Source organism: Astatotilapia calliptera, chromosome 15 (assembly GCF_900246225.1).
Source record: "Astatotilapia calliptera chromosome 15, fAstCal1.2, whole genome shotgun sequence".
NCBI classification, from domain to species: Eukaryota; Metazoa; Chordata; class Actinopteri; order Cichliformes; family Cichlidae; genus Astatotilapia; species Astatotilapia calliptera.
The window spans coordinates 37455657-37471887 of record NC_039316.1 but is presented as its reverse complement, the minus strand read 5'-3'; the positions used below and the strand labels follow the sequence as shown (position 1 = coordinate 37471887).

General features: G+C 39.2%; 1 long non-coding RNA gene across 2 annotated transcripts in view; it reads right to left on the bottom strand.

Annotated features, from left to right (window-relative positions):
- Window positions 1–1934: 1934 nt before the first annotated feature.
- Window positions 1935–16231, bottom strand: part of LOC113006402 (uncharacterized) — a 65649-nt gene continuing 51352 nt past the window's right edge. The window contains exons 3-6 of one of the 2 annotated variants that reach the window (XR_003269748.1): window positions 9663–9781; window positions 9249–9358; window positions 7966–8034; window positions 1935–4443 (exon numbers count right to left, since the gene is read on the bottom strand). This is a non-coding gene — a long non-coding RNA (uncharacterized LOC113006402). Of the gene's footprint in view, window positions 8035–9248; window positions 9359–9662; window positions 9782–16231 lie in introns of both variants that reach the window. The other variant, XR_003269747.1, reaches the window with a different exon arrangement.

Here is a 16231-nt window from a genome sequence, read left to right as displayed (position 1 = left end):
AGTGGTGTCATGACGGCTTTGAAGGTCTTGGTTTATTTACAATTTCTCTGTTTGCCTCTACGCATTTTGATTTTTTACAGTACCAATGCTACCTTCTTTTATTTTAATCTTTGGATTTGTAGATGTTTTATTGTCAGCTGTGTATTTTTAACAACACCTAACCAGTTCCATGCCTCTCGTTTAAGTGTCTTGGTTTCCTTTGCTGTTGCACTGATTCAATAAATAGAATCATTGACAAATTAGTTTAATTTGTCTTATTTACATATTGCCAAATCACAACAATCGTTACCTCAAGTCACTTTATATTTTAAGGTAGAGGCGTTAAGACCCCCTATGAGCAAATTCTTTGGCAACAGTGGGAAGCAAAAACCCCCTTTTAACAGGAAGGAGCAGAACCAGGCTCAGGGAGGGGCGGGGCCATCTGCTGAGAGCGGTGAAGAAAGGACAAAGACACGGTGTGGAGGAGAGCCAGAGCCACTCTGGTCTTGTCATTAACATAAAACATAAAACATCATGCAGGCTCATTTCCTAGTCCAGTTATATAATACAGCACAGTCACCATAGACCTAATTATGATATGTATTGTATGTATAGGAGTGTAGTTGGATGGACGTTCACACGCACAGGCAGAAAACTAACAGGAAGGTCCCGTCTGAATTGAAGCTTGCTCAGGTGCCCAGTTGCTCCAGTGCATCACACTCTTGGGTCTTATCGTCGCTATTTTGTAGATTATTTAGAATGCGGTTAATCTTTAAAGTCTTTGAAGGATTACTAAATAATTCACAGACAGGCCTGCATAAATGTAACACCACAACAAATTTTAAAGTCACAGTAAAATAATAACTAGTGGAACAGAATATGTGGGTGAGAAATACAGTTGTTATAAATACAATGTTATGAATGTACAAAACATTTTTAAAAAACTCACCAAGTGACTTGTAAAGTCAAATCATTTGCAATCTTCCAACTCTGTAGTTCCTCTCGGAGGTTTTTGGAGGAAGCTCGAGCTCTTCTTTGCCTTTTTACGCAACCTAATCACCTTAATACTTTCCTAGCAGCAGCAGCCTGACGGAGCGAAGATGAGCTGATGAAAGTAATAAAGTTGACTCCAATTTTCAATCAGAAGTAAGTGGACACAGAATCTGTGATGAACGATTCTTGCCATAAATTTATTTACAACCCTAAAAAATGAGGACATATTATAGAGAATTATCTTCATTAACAAGAGCAGCAAAGTATCCAACATACAACAGATGATCGGAGCGCACGGTGTAGTTCTCAGACAGACCATGTGAGTACACATCTGAAGCAGATCTTTCAAGATGTTAAAAAGTGTATGAACAAATTGCTTTACATAAATTAATACCAAGATGTATATAAAATGAACAACAAGGACCTTCAAATTCAGAATTATTCTGGAACAAAAATACAGTGAAACACAACTACACTGAAAATGATCAAATATTTAATCCAAGAAGGCAGAGCAAAATGAAATATGATGAAAAATGAACATGTAGTACACCGCAGTGTTCTTGGATTTACTGCTTGTTAAAGCTTCCACTGAGGATTAGATCTTTTCTTTTTTTAAAGATGGTTGTTTGTACATTTTCTAAAACTTGAGTCGGTGCAAACACAAAGCAATTCTCCTAAACATTTGAAGCAGAACAGATGGGCCTCAATCCAAAGGTCATGTTGTCATATCACAAATGGACTTATGATGCAGACATATGTGGCAGCTCTTTAGAGCTTATGAGTCATGTTGTCTGGGGTGGCAGCTAAACGCTAGCCTTGCTTGTAATCCAGAGTGCTCAGCCTCCTTTGGGAGAAACTGCAAACAGCACCTTGTCAGAGCACATAAGCAGTAACCTCAGCCACACACAGAGCTTGTTAACTGTAATCTAAAGGAAACATATTCATGCAATATGTGATTTAGAAAGAGAATTTATGCTGAGTGAAATCTATTCTTATGCTGAGCCACATTTGTAAAGCTAACACACTTACACATTCAATATTCTTAAAGGAAAATTCCTGAGTAGGTACAGAGATTAAAGTTAATATTCTGTGCTTAGTTTTCATGTTTGATTAGTATTTAATAACTTTAACCTCAATAAGGAATGTTTAACGCCCAGTATCAAAATGATCAAACACTGATTCATGTGAACTAATATTTCTGGCGGGGCAGGGCGCTTTCCTGTAATTACCACAAGTAGTTGTCACTTTTCCATATGTTATATATATGTTTTGCATGTAAAATTCACAAAGTGCCACAGACGCTCTCGCTATAAAATGCACTGACTCCCAACACGAGCCTCTTCAGGCCCAACCTCCTTCTGAGCATCTAAAATTCAGGGTTTAATCATAGTCTACAAATATCCTTAATCCCTTCCACAAGATCATTCTATAATCTGCAAAAGAAGGACAAAAAGTCTACTTCAAGATGAATTCAGTTGTAATCCTAGCATATTGTGATGTATTAGAACATAGCATCAGACAAAATATTCCTCCTTTATTATGTAAAGCCCCCCTCTTCCCTTCTTATCAATAACACAATGCACCGTTAGAGTAAATATAACCAAAAGTCACTTTTTGGGTTTTTTGATTTTAATGAATGAGCTCCACTCTGAATGTTTCCTTACACGTGGCCTCCTACTCGTCCTTTTCCATCTAACGGTTGCACCTGTTTTTAGGCAGGCATTAACAAATCCCATAATTTGTGCATAAGCACAGAATCTCAGTGCGCTCTGCGTAGCTGCTGCTGTAAAATATCAGCATTAGCCTGGATTTCACTGGGGAAGCCACAGGGTTTAGTACCACTGTCACTTTATAGCAGAGAGGTTCACATATTTGTCCCCGTGTCTGTGCATATTTCCTCCAGGTGCTCCAGTTTCTCCCCACAGTCCAAAGACATGCAGCTCAGGTTAACTGGAGACAATAAACTGCCTGTAGCACAAATGTGGATCTGTCTACTGCACGGTAGCACAGTGATGGATTGGCAGGTGCTTTTCTCCTTTCATCCAGGGACAGGCTTCAGCCTTTCCACAAAATAGGAATTAGGTACATGGTGGATGACTTTCAATAGCAAGTATTGTTTGACACATGATGGTATAATGGTGTAAGTCACGTTTAGTAAGAATTGGGCTCAGGACAGAACCTTTGCATGTTGTACTTTGTGTTTTTAATGTGGACACAGAAAAAAATATAAAGATAAATGTTTAATAAGTTGAATAAATTAAAGGTTTGGTTAGAATCCTTGCTCCTATATTCTGAAGTAAAAGATCTGCTCATGTTGTGTAGCTACAAATGTTTTTTTAAAGTATGCTTGTAGGAAACAAAGCACACAACACAAACAACACAAAGAAGAAAATATCTTCCTGCTTGTAATTGGACTGACTGTTCTGGAAACTTTCTGCTCCCAAGAGTAATGTCGATTTTATTTCAAACAATTTTTTGAGCACCCTGGATTCATGTTTTTCATAATAATGGATAGTATGTGTATTCCTCGTGTACATGTTTCAAACTATTTGGTTTGTTAATTTATGCTGATTAACTGATTCCTCGGTAATTATGCTCAAGTAATTACAACATAAATCTTTTGTGTGTGAATTCCCTGCACAAAACTTCAAGCGTAGATTCAGTGACAAAGATGACACATTAAAAAAACAGATGAATAATGTTTAATTTTGAGCAGTACATGTAAATCAGAAATGTTTCTGGGCAACAGAAACATGAGGGGTTGAAAAAAAGCCTCAGCCTCGCTTGAACCGTCTATGATGAGGAGCTCAGATGGTCATTTTTAGAGCAAGGATAAAGGGTCCCGCTGGGGGTCTGAGTGCACAAGAACCCATCTGCAGGTCTATTGAAAAAAAAAAATGGCAAAAAAGAGTCTGCTGAGGTGGGCTCATCTACATTCCCCTGACACTGTGCAGGAGCCCTGGAGGACTGGCCAGGACATAGGAAGTCATAAATGATTTTCTTACCACCGCAGGTCCTTACTGTTTCAAGGAAATGACCAGAACGTATGAGATAAAAAGGAAACGTGTTTTGAAGCCCCAAGAGTCAGGAGAACGTGCACGACAATGGAGAGCACAAAGAAGCAAGAAGTTATAAGTGCAATTATTGTAGTTCTTATTATTCTTTCTCAGTGTCTGGAAGCTTATGTTAACCATGAAGCTATGCAGTTCTCTATTGAAAAATTACCAAACTGCTTTTTGTAATTTTGGTGTTAATTATTAACCCAGGTCATCAACCTATTACTTTGCAAGGTATTGACAAAGCCTGCTGTGCGCCCCCTCCTCCTTCTATCCCAACAAACCCAAATTGAAGAATCATTGAACAAACTTTTTCATGTAATCATATGCATATTTTATTCATGTAATGATATGCAATCATAGCTAAATCTTTCCGTGTCAGCAGTTCCTGTATGCATGGCCCAAACAGAGTTTCCTGTAACAGAATAGATAAACAGCGTTTGCCAATAAATATCAGAATAAGTGGCTTAATTTAGGACGCTCAAAAATGCACATTTCCCCTTCGTTAAATCCACGGTGCATTTCCACCAACTTAATTACACAGAATCCTGTGCCCTACTTATATCTACACACTATGGTTCCTTCTCACAGGGGGGTCCCAAGCAGGCAGTTGTAATAAATATCAGACTCCCCGTGAAAAACAGCTTACCCAACTATGAAGGCGGTAGCTCCAAGATGGCTAAGCTGCTCCCAAAACAGTAAAAGCTGTCACGTATGACTTGTGTGTGGTGATGAATCAGCTGGAAACTAAATCAGAACTGCTAAAAAAGAGAAATTCACATCCACTGTATCATATTCTAATAAACCACATACCCTACCAGTTGGGGGGGATTATGACTGTCCATTTGTCTAGGCCAGGCCACCACTGTTAGGGAGGAATTCTCTCTTTGTGTCTGCACCATGCAAAGTTAAAAGCGATGGTGGTGACTGCTGTAAGTCATTTGTCTCTGGTAACACTGGTTTGTAGGAAGCTGGGACCTCAGCTCTGGTGGATGATACATTATTGCTATCACTTGGCCTTGTTTAATTACATCCATGTATGGGGTCTGGTATCATATTCTTCAAAGCATATCAATCATGGGAAACTTTAACCAAGGTCCAAGTTATTGTGTCATATAATCCGGTGTTTGACAGAATATGTGAAAGAATATTTCAGCAATAACTTAAGAAACAGTATGGTATCTCGGCAGCTAATCCATTAATACGGTTTATCGCAGCCGCAGAATATAAAATGAATTCTCTGGCTTTTTCTTGAACTGCAAATGAATAATGAACAGCACATGAATGTAGATATTCCTTGAAAAGCTTTTGAAGAACATCTACTTTTTCTTCGAGTGTGCAGTTTAATTTTAGCCTCATGTTGTTTATTAATCACACTTCCTTTCATAGTTATCACCGTTAATTTCGCCGCACAGCATTTATGTAAAAAACAAAAATGCATTGAAGCACCTATAGATAATCCCAAAGACATAATGCCTTTCTTTGGGCTCACAGAAATTGTTACAGCCATATATGTTTATTTAGGACAGTAACTTCAAATAGATGCATGTGGATTCACGAGCTTGATAGATTTAAGTGCATTATTAACTTTGACACAAACAGACATATTTATATACCTAAACCTTGTGATAGATGCAAAGAAAATATTCTCCTTGTACCTACCAATTAATACTTAATTAGTACTTTTACATTTTATTTATAGTGATTTTTATTGTGCAATGGACCTAAATTCCCTGCTATGCTTTACGTGCACAGAGTGTGGCTTATTACATTGCTAGCTATGTAATCATTTTGTATTTACTCAACCTTTGTGCCTTTATATTTATATATATAATATTTACAGGTTAAATGCATTATAATTGCTGTGGTGTCATCCAAATATGACTTTACTGGGATCAGATGACAAGATCAAAGCAATTCTTCAAACTGAATTTGCCAAACTGTGTTGTACAGCCATTTGTGTTTGTGCTTATTTTGCCCCCTGTAGCCAATCCAGAGACACATAAACAAACTGAAATGAGCTCTGCATGGAGGCTGATACGTCTCGCTATAACCCAACGCTACACAACAACTTAATGGGTATTTGATAGACTTAATAGACTCATATCTGGTCTGAATTTATGACTAATGTGTTGTAGCTTCATTACTAAGTTTGCTGAAGAAAAGCTGAAACTCGGATCAAACCAAATATTTTTCTGACATGGCAGCACTCTGGGGAACAGCCGGTGTGTGATTGTTGGCTTCTCTGTAGTTTACATATTGTAAATCTAAGAAATTCAAGCATCTCCCTCTGTTAACACAGTGTGCAGTTATGTTGGGAGAGTTGTCCTGCAAATGTTTCCTTCTATTCGCGCGGGCCATTTTTCACACGCAACGAGATCCTTGTGTATTTGTGCAACAGTTCTCTTGTCTACATTCGGCAGCTGCAATCTTAAGTCAATGATTTTTTCTCTTCCTTTCCCCAGTTGATGAATTGAATAGGAAAATCCCTCTATGTTTATCCAGGGAGAATATCTCTCAGAGTGGCAAAAATGCAACAAATCCACAATGAAAAGTAAACCGAACCAATCTTTCCCTAATCTCTGCTTGAGAGTAAAATAAAAACTAGATTTTGAGTCTACGTCCTGAGTCAATCGCTCCCCGGATGACTAATGTGTTGCTGGGATAGAAGCTTTGCAATGTGCGATGAAATCTCGCAGGGCCTTTGTGGCTCTCACTTGCTGGACATCCCCATTGAGACAGTAAAGAATAGGTGGTCACAAGGTATGGGCACAATGAAACAGAACTCAGGGACTAGAACAATTGCTTAAGCTGTCAGAGGGTGACAGAAACTGTAATTAATGATATTTTCTATTTTCACGGAAGAGAATGAGCAGCTGACAGAAGCATTATTAATGAGAGCTGCCTTGTTGAAGGGAATAATGGCAGTTTATTAGAAGCAAGACAGATTTAACGGATCTCTCTCAAACAAAGGCTTTAGACACATTGAAAAATGGAGACAATCTGCCTTAAAGATCTAATGGGAGAAAATGTTCAATACAACAGAAATGTCTGTATTGTGATCATATTCTTTTTCCCCTCGAAACCATCTGTTAGGCACGTCAAGAATAAAAGAATTCATTTTTGTTTTTTTCCCTTGATTTTAAAAGAAGTCGCTTATAGCAAAGTCTAACAAAAGTATTTTATTTTTACTATCGCTGCAATTAATCTACAGAAACAATAGCTTGACAGGTACATAGATGGATATTCTTAGTGTTAAATGCAAAACTATAGCTCAATGTCTAGTGAAACTGTCACCTATTAAATCAGAATTATGCTGTTAGAGTGGTTTCCACTCTATATCGAGGATTTCCAACATGATTTAGTATCAACAACTTTGTAAAAGTATACTGCAGAATTTATACATGTGACACAAAGGTATCGCACTTTTGGAAGATTTATTGCGTTCTACTGAATAACATTAGCTTTCTGTTTTTTTCTATTTAGACAGATGTTGTTTAATAGACTGACACAAGTAGGGCAATAGTTTCTATTCACCAATCCAACCAATCACTTTGAGAAAGCATGAGGATCCCATTATTCCTCACAGTGTCTCGCGGATTTAGGCAAGATATAAGTATTTTTGAAGTAAAGCAGATAATGGCAATATTACCACGGGGTGAAAAAGATTTGTGTAACATATTCTGGCAGTGTTTCAACAGATCCTCCACTGCTTCATTCATTTCACTGGACTGAAATATGGCTTCGATGTGATACTACAGGCATATTCCACTGAATAGACGTATTAGATGATTTCCAGAAATGAAATGATATCTCCCCCCCGAACCTATATTCAGTTCATGTAATTGATTCTCATCCAGCAAGTTTGACTGTATTATGTTTGTTTGAAAAGTTAAAAGAATTCGGCTAATTTCTCCCCAAGCAGGCAATACTTAACCAGATTAGAGTGGCCACTTCAAGCTTTGTTGATGCATCCAAGTGAGGCAGGGCAGCCCAGCTGCAAAAGCTGATCAAAAGAGAGAGGGGGAATGTGATATTAGCATCAAGTGCTTCAGCGAGTGACTCAGACAAAAACATTGAAAAAAACATCATTATTAGACACTTCCTTTACCCATGTTTGGAAGTGAATATATCTGTTTGTCAAGCAGCTGTGTGCATCCATACATGGCATTGATTCGTACTTTAACCAGCATTATAAGGCAATTCCTCTTTTCCTTTTTGCAACCCCTTATTGGTAATATGCTAATGACATCCGCTGTGATTAGTGATTTTCTTCTAATCTTTATTCCACGGTGGCCTGAGCAATCACAGAGGTAGAGCTTCGAGATTTCGAGCAGTGAGCTTCTTCTGACTGCTCTTCCCGTCTGCCCCGACTTGATTTAATCTGAATAATAACTAAAAATTTGGATTCAAAGGCCACTGTGGTGCACCGATGCGCTTTTGCGGATTCAGGAAACACACTCAGAGGGAGACACTTTTTGGCTGTCTTAACCCAACCTGTTCTGATTAAAAGGTGTTTAAAAGAGGAAATCCTGATATATTGCTACAATAATGCTTAAAAGGCAATGTGTGGCATTTTAAAAAATCCTTTGGGAAACATTTATTGGACCATCTTTTCATCCTACAGCCCATGTGTCAAAGTATCCTTGGGCAAAATACTGAATGCCGAGCTGCCCAAGGAGTCCGTCAGACAGTGTGAATGTTAGATAAAAGGGCTTAGGTGCAGACAAAAGCGTTGCACTTTTAGTAGGATGCACTAGTTAATTTTACACCGAGCACTAAATAGGAAACAAAATTAAACACTGCCTGGTAAGACATGTAACCACTGTAAACTTTGGTTATTTAAACTCAGAGACATCTGTACAGAGACATCGTGAACGCAAGAAAAAACGTCCTGTGGGGATTGTGGGGGTACTCTAAATATTTCTGTGGTCTCACACTGTTTCAGGCGTTTCAAGCCTTGTCCATCAAGAACACAGAAAAAAGGATTATATGAATTTTCCAGTTAACTCACACCGTTAACCAAAGAGAAAGTCAGTTTAAACTCCAGCTTAGAACATTTAGGAAGACATCATTACAAAGTTCACCCCTTCCCCAAAGCCAAGTATTGAAATGAGGTCTGCCATTTATTCTAGTAATTGAAATACTTTCAGAAGTTTCTGTTGAAGTCTACCTGTAATAAAGTGTCTTTGAATGGAAAAGACTACAGGGTGCACTTACCAGTGCGCGTTTGCATTGAAATGCACTTGGAAGCCCTCCCTAATTGGCAGCCATCTCATTTGGCTTTGATATTGCACACCATCATCTGCATGAGCAGAACAGGCCATTGTCTGGGGGATGAAGTACAGGTGAGTAACAGGCTAATCGTCAAAGACAGCGCAGGCAATGCTGGGTTCAACATGAAGCCATAAAGTAACTCCAAAGTAGTGTCAATTACAGCTTATATTCATAATAAACTGTTCATCCCGGCGATGTTTCGACTCAGCTCGGGATGAACTGTGTTATATAAAGTGGTAATGTGGGCAGTAAAATGTGACTTTAGACAGCGAGATCCAAGGACCTTCTAATTAAGAGCGCCATCTTCGAGACATCATGTGGAGTGATCTAATGGTGAGTGGCCATGCATGCTTTTACCTGGAGTGTGCTTTATCTACCAGTGCCTCGCAACGGGACCTTAGACCAACCCGTCTCCTGCTTTAGTGCTGAGGTATGAACTGCACGGGTCCTAGCAGCCATTCAAGGACCATTACAACCTGAGTGAAACGAATGGGCAAAGTGTTTATGCCATGTAGTACAAACAGCATCGCCAGTGTGAGCTATCATAGGTGTATCTCAGCTTTGGATACAGCCATGCTGCTCCAGAAGGTGTGGCGATAGAATTCACACCACCTGCAGGAGTGAAAAAGACTTCCTGCATCGTTTCGTGATAGGGTGAATTCATGCTATTACAGTCATGCAGGTTTCATCCTCTCTTTAGCAGTCAACTATAACCCATCTCAGAGACGCTAGGTGCTAATTACAAAAGGAAGAACTTGGAAAGAGAAAGCAAACAACAGAATCCAAGATAAAGGATTAAGACAGGTGCCTAATCTTCTGTTTTGGATGTTTTGGGCTTGACAGGCTCAGAGCTGCACATCCTCCTACTTGTAGGTTCATACATTTCACTCTGAACCTGTTGCTAAAAGCAGTGATTAATCATTTAACTTTCCCACAGTCATCCTCGGAGCTTCACAGTGTATGAAAAGCATTAAGAAAAGAGTCGCTGCTGGTGGGATGTGACAAAGCAACGGCCCACTGACTTAACTGAAATTAAATGGACAATTTAAAACGAGCAGAAACAGAGGAGGAGACCGTGGATTGCTATTTTCATATTTTGATATAATTATTTTCAGTCCACTAGAGAATAAAAGCAGAGAAACCTAAATTAACTCCACGGTAAGCCCCCTATCTATTCACCTTTAACCCCTTTATATTCCATGCTCTAAAATATCTCCGTAAACAGCTTTAAATAAGCACTGCTTTATTATTTTCTTTGCAAAGGTTTGTCAGACATTTACACAAGTATGTATTGGTGTGTCATAACTCTACTGAGGGTTGAAAAATGGATTTAGTTAAGTGCAGGAAGTATTATGTTTAGCTCAGGGCAAAGTGTTCTGTTGAGTTATAGCAGCCGATTACCCACAGCTCTGGTCCGAGGACTACATGGGGTATTTGTTTACACCAAAGGAAATGAAACTATTTCCATTTAACTGCCCTGATTATTGGCCTCCTTTGCTTCATTCCTCAATACATGTGAAATGTTTCCTACTGTTACAATGGGTACCTTTGCTCTGACCACAGCAAATAGAGGAAAAAAAAAACCCCTCTGAGCGAGGAAATAAAAAAGGTGTGTATTACGTGAAGCATTGCGGACGAATCCTGTTTTCCATTATGTCTTCGTAACCGAATGAGTTTTTATGCAGAGGTGCTGATGCAATTAGCTGTTCCCCTCCTCACCGTGTGCCAGATCGTGCTTCGGTTTCAAAGAGTCAAAGAAACACTATCTTGCTCCAATTTCTGGAGACCTGTGCTTAATTTGGCCTCCTTTATCTAACAGAGTTTTTCTTTTTCAAACACCATGTGGTTTGATTTTGGTTGAATCCAAATAATGGACCACAATGGCGAGCAACCGGGGGCTAAGAGACTGATGTTTTAACTGTGATACATCCACATTTTTATCTCCCACTTTAACAAGTATATCCTTAAGAAACCCCACTGCTGCAGAGACCATTATCTATGTTTCATGAATAGAAAAATATCAATGCTGGAAGCAGAGAGAAAAATAGAAATGTGGCCCTTGGTTTTTGAAAAGAGCCGAGCATTAGGTTGAGCTTCTGCGACGTGCGTTGGAAACACATATTTTAGCCACGTTTATCTCCATTGCTTGACAAAAGTACTGACAAAAGCTCCATATCTTGATTTCCAAGTGCATATACAGTATTTCGGCATAATCCCTACCAGGAGTGAGTGCCGCGCAGAGAGATAGAGGGAAGGTTGTGGGCAGTGGAAAAAACGATGAGGTTGATCCCTCGTAAGCTGGCCCATGGCCTCAACCCTGCAGCATTTATCTGAGCAGCAATGGTAGTGAATCCATCACCAATCGCACAGATAAAAAGACACCCCTGCTGTCCCTGATTCTACTGCCCCCTTGAGGAAACAAAATGACAAAGGTAATAAATGCATCCAAATGCATCATTACACTCTGCGTTCAAGGTGGTTGTAGGTATCAGTCATTTTTATGAGGCTCTTGTAAAGCACACACTTCAGCTATAAGTGAAATGCTCTTCTCTGCTATTTTGCAACACAGATTATGTGACACGAGTAAAAAGGCAGGCACAGTTTATTCAAAGAAAACAGACCCTGTGCCTTTAATTTTACACACACAGTGAAGTAAAGACAGAAAAAGTGTAAGAAATACACCCCCGAAATCGGTGTTTCGTTTTTTATTGCTGTGGCCATTGTCTTACAGCTTCGGAACAAATCTGCGGAGCAAATCTACAATCTACTGTCTCCTCAATATTAAATTGTTACCCACCAATTACGCGAAGCACAGATGCTTCATCCAATCGGCAGCTGGTGTGCTGTATATTTCCGTTAATATTTCACATTAGCCTGTAGCGCTACATAATACCAGATGATTGCTTGTCTGTTATGGTATACGATGAGAAGTGTTCGGGGCTGCTAATGTGAGACGTCTCTGTTTACCACTTTGATGGATGGCCTCCCTGATAGGACCTGAGTTACGTTCAGGGGTGTCACAGGAAAAAGATGACAGATGGGCCCAGCTGTTTAAGATATCGACACTTTGACCAGACCATGAAGACATTAATCACAGCATGACTAAGCAGCACGGTGGGAGAACGGGTGACTTCTCTTATTAAGACACAAGTCGTGATGGTGGGAAAACCCTGCGTAACACACCGTTCAGTGATCAGAAGTTATAAATATTATGGCGAAGACAATGCAGAAGCGACCCAAGGAACTTGTAACATGATTAACCGTCACCAGAGATTAGGGGCCAGTAATAAAGATAAACGGGGGGCTGTTGATGCTGTAATATGATATCAAGGGATGGCAGCTATCCAAGAAGTCAGTGTCACAATGAAAAACAGGGCACTAATGGCTCTTTGGGATCTGAAGACTCACTCGCACCACGTTGTCTCGTTGATAAAACACAACTGGTACTAGTCTCGCCGGAAAAGATGCTGCCATGTTATTTCTATATTGTGCCTCTCGATTAAATATTTATCCACCTTGAGAGCATCACCTTGTAGTTTAGTTCAAAGACATTTATCCCTGCTACGGTGATTTCTATGATGATCCTCTTTGATACTGACAATTATTTGAGACGATAGTTTCTGTGTTGATATGTTTCTTATACATGTGATAATTACAAGACAGTGATTGGCTGTGTTTTAGCTAAATATTAAGATGCACAAGTCATATTTAAAGTTTATTTAAACTTAAAAATATTTTGGGATTATTTTACTGCAGATTGATTACAGTGCAAAACTTTTCTTCTCCTGTCATAATTGATGTTAATTTCAATGCCTCCCAACCTGCACAAAAAAGTGACAGAAAAGACAACAGAAGTCTGGCTGACAAATTAGACTTGAAATCGTTCATTAACATAATGTCTAGAAGTTCATTAATAACGCCGTTTTAAATTATTCATGGTCTTGTTTCACTAGATACAGCATGTTTCCTCCTGCTGAGCTCCACATCTCAATTGGCTAAAAATGGTATAAAAAAAAAGAGAAGTGAGAGAACGAGGGGATGAAAATAAAGGAAAAAAATGAGAGAGAGAGAGATCACAATGCACACAAAGACGACGGGTCATTATTTCAGCACTGCGGGGAAGACAGTTAGACACTACTTTGTTCTGTTCAATTTGACTCTGTGCGACACAACATGCAACCACAAGCGTAAACCAGCGTATACCTTATTTTAAAAAACAAACAAACAACTATGCATGTCATAAGTATGACTGTTTGACTACCCACGGAGCTGTGTATTTGCTGCACAGCTTGGTATACTATGGATATCCCACTGTTGTGATCAAATAGTTACTTGGCTAGCATTCGTGAAACTATGGTTTCACACCAGCTGTACCGCCGTTTCAGACATTACAAACTTTGAAGCAGCTCCTAGCTGTTTGTGCTAGCCTACTTTGCCTTTCACCTTTTTTCTCACAGTGCTTTCTACATGAAATGAACATCCTCACTGGTGCACGTTTCACTTACCCAGTAAAGCACAACCCCCCCCCCCCCCAAAGTGATCAGTTTGCTCGGATCTTACAAATGCTTCATTCTATAGAAAAGCACTTTGATGCTACAGAACCCAGTGTCATCAAGGACGGCACTAACATAGTAAACAGCAAGAAACACAATGTTTCTTTCCTCTTCCTGAACTGGAATAAAAGGGGATCTCATTTTTCTTACCATAAATATTATCTCTGGTAAGTAATTTTGTGACTACAATTTGATCAGACATGCTTAATATTCTATTGAAATGCCACAGGCTTTGGCAAGCGCCCACTCAACATACCTGTGCAAAGGAAAGCCATCTTATATTTGAAATGCTGAATAGTGATGAATGAATGGAAAACATATCTGCATGATTTTTCTCTCAAACATAGTTTCATACCGGGTGCTTAGCAACATTGCAGCTGAGCAGATAAAGGAGGAGGCGAGAGAAATCCTCGCTGACAGCTGCTTTCTCCAAGCTTCTCCATGTTGTAAAGATGTACCCTCAGAACTGTATTGAAACAACTGACCCCATTGTTCCCAGTGTAATTAAAGAGACCACAGCTGAAAACGCTGGGCCACATGGCCAAAAGGGGCTTTCCACACTTTTTCAGCATGCTGTCCACTGTAACGTTATGAAGAGCGACGAACAAAAGCTTCTTAAAATCAAAGACTCCGTAACATTTTAATTTATGCATATATGACCTTTTGTGTTGATTTCAAATTCTGCTGCATAAAGAAAAAGAGGTCCATCTTTCACGTTGAAACAATGTCTCAATAAATTTGCACTTGGGACACTAGGCAATTGAAAATGGCCCATTTTTTCTAATCATAAGCACTGCATGAGACTACTTGGTTTTTGTGTTTAGATTTGGTTTTAAAAATGCTAAAGCAGATTACTTGTATTTTTCTCTTTTGTCAAGCTTAGGGAAATTTGGAAATTTGAATAAACAGTGAGCAACTCTTGCAACATACAAATTTGTGCTGCCATAAAGGCTCATTTTCAATTAAACTTCCAATCTCATTTATCATCGTGAAGGCATTTCTCCCTGATTTAACTGATAAATCTCAACAACTGTAACACAGCTGTGTTATGGTGCTGCACAAAATTTCAGTGCCTGCAATCACGTTCCACTCACTCGTCCATGAGCCTCTGTCTGCAGCAGCTGTAAATCGAGTAATTTCACAGTAGCATGAAAAGTTGAAGACAAGCTTAGCAACAATGTCAAGCGAGACACGGAATCACATTCATCTGCCGCTGTGACTATTTGATACATATCTGCTTATGCTTTGAAAACAGACACTATATTCCTTCTACAACCTGAAATACAGAATGTCCTCATTCTGTTAGCCAGATAATGACCCGTCCGACTTCAAAACAGTCTGTTCTAATTAAAGTCCTGGTCCAAAGCGACGCTACATTCCAGGGGCAGCAATCTGATGGAGCGCATGGATTCACATGAACCAGGCACCATCACAGCAGTCTTTGATCTCCAAGGGATTCATTGGATGTCAATCATTCAGCTAAGCTGGTTTTGATTTTTGGTGCACATTTGTTTTTGCAAATTGCGAATGTTTTGTTATTTCCACTAAAGACAAACAGTATGGCATAAATTAGAACGATACAAATTGTGCATGTGTTTATTTGGAAAATTAAAATGAAACACTGAATATTTCGGCTTCACCAGTGGGAAGAATGGTTTATTGCAAAAAGTCACTGATGAGATGATTCACATTGTTTCTGTTCCCATAAGCTTATAATAGTCTTTATTGGAGCTTTTATTGTTCTAGGGCCATGCATGAGGCACCTAATACAAATAACAAGTCTATAATCCAATAGACATGTAATACATATTGTGAACAATACAAAGACAAATACGAGTTGGAGTGACAGCACTGTACGTCCTTCCAGCTGTGGCCTAGCTGCAGCTACTGTTAGCATCTATTAGTCGTGTTTCTGGAGCAGGAATGTAGCATCAAAAAGAGGCACTGCACACTTGTCTCTCACATACTGCAGTGGATTTGTCCTCCTGCTACTTTCAGTTTGAACTGACTTTTTACACTATTTGCAGGTCACAGTGGTTTGTTCACACTGGGACAATGGGGAAAACTGGAATAACACCAGTGCCTTCAGTTATCATTGGCTGTTTCTCTCAAAGTGTGATTGACAGACAAAATAACACATGGGGCATCTTCAAGAAAACAGCAATAGCTTGCGTTACTGTTTTGACTCCAAAGAAGTATGCTAGCATCGGACTGTTTGAAAGACGTATCACAATTTAGCGACTGTTTTTTTTAACACTGTCGAAAAGAAGTTGACAGGTTTTTAGGATTCAGTTAAGGTTCTGCAAAGAAAGACATTAAAGCACAGAAAGTACAAACAACAGATCTACATACCAAAAGCCCAAAGCACATTTG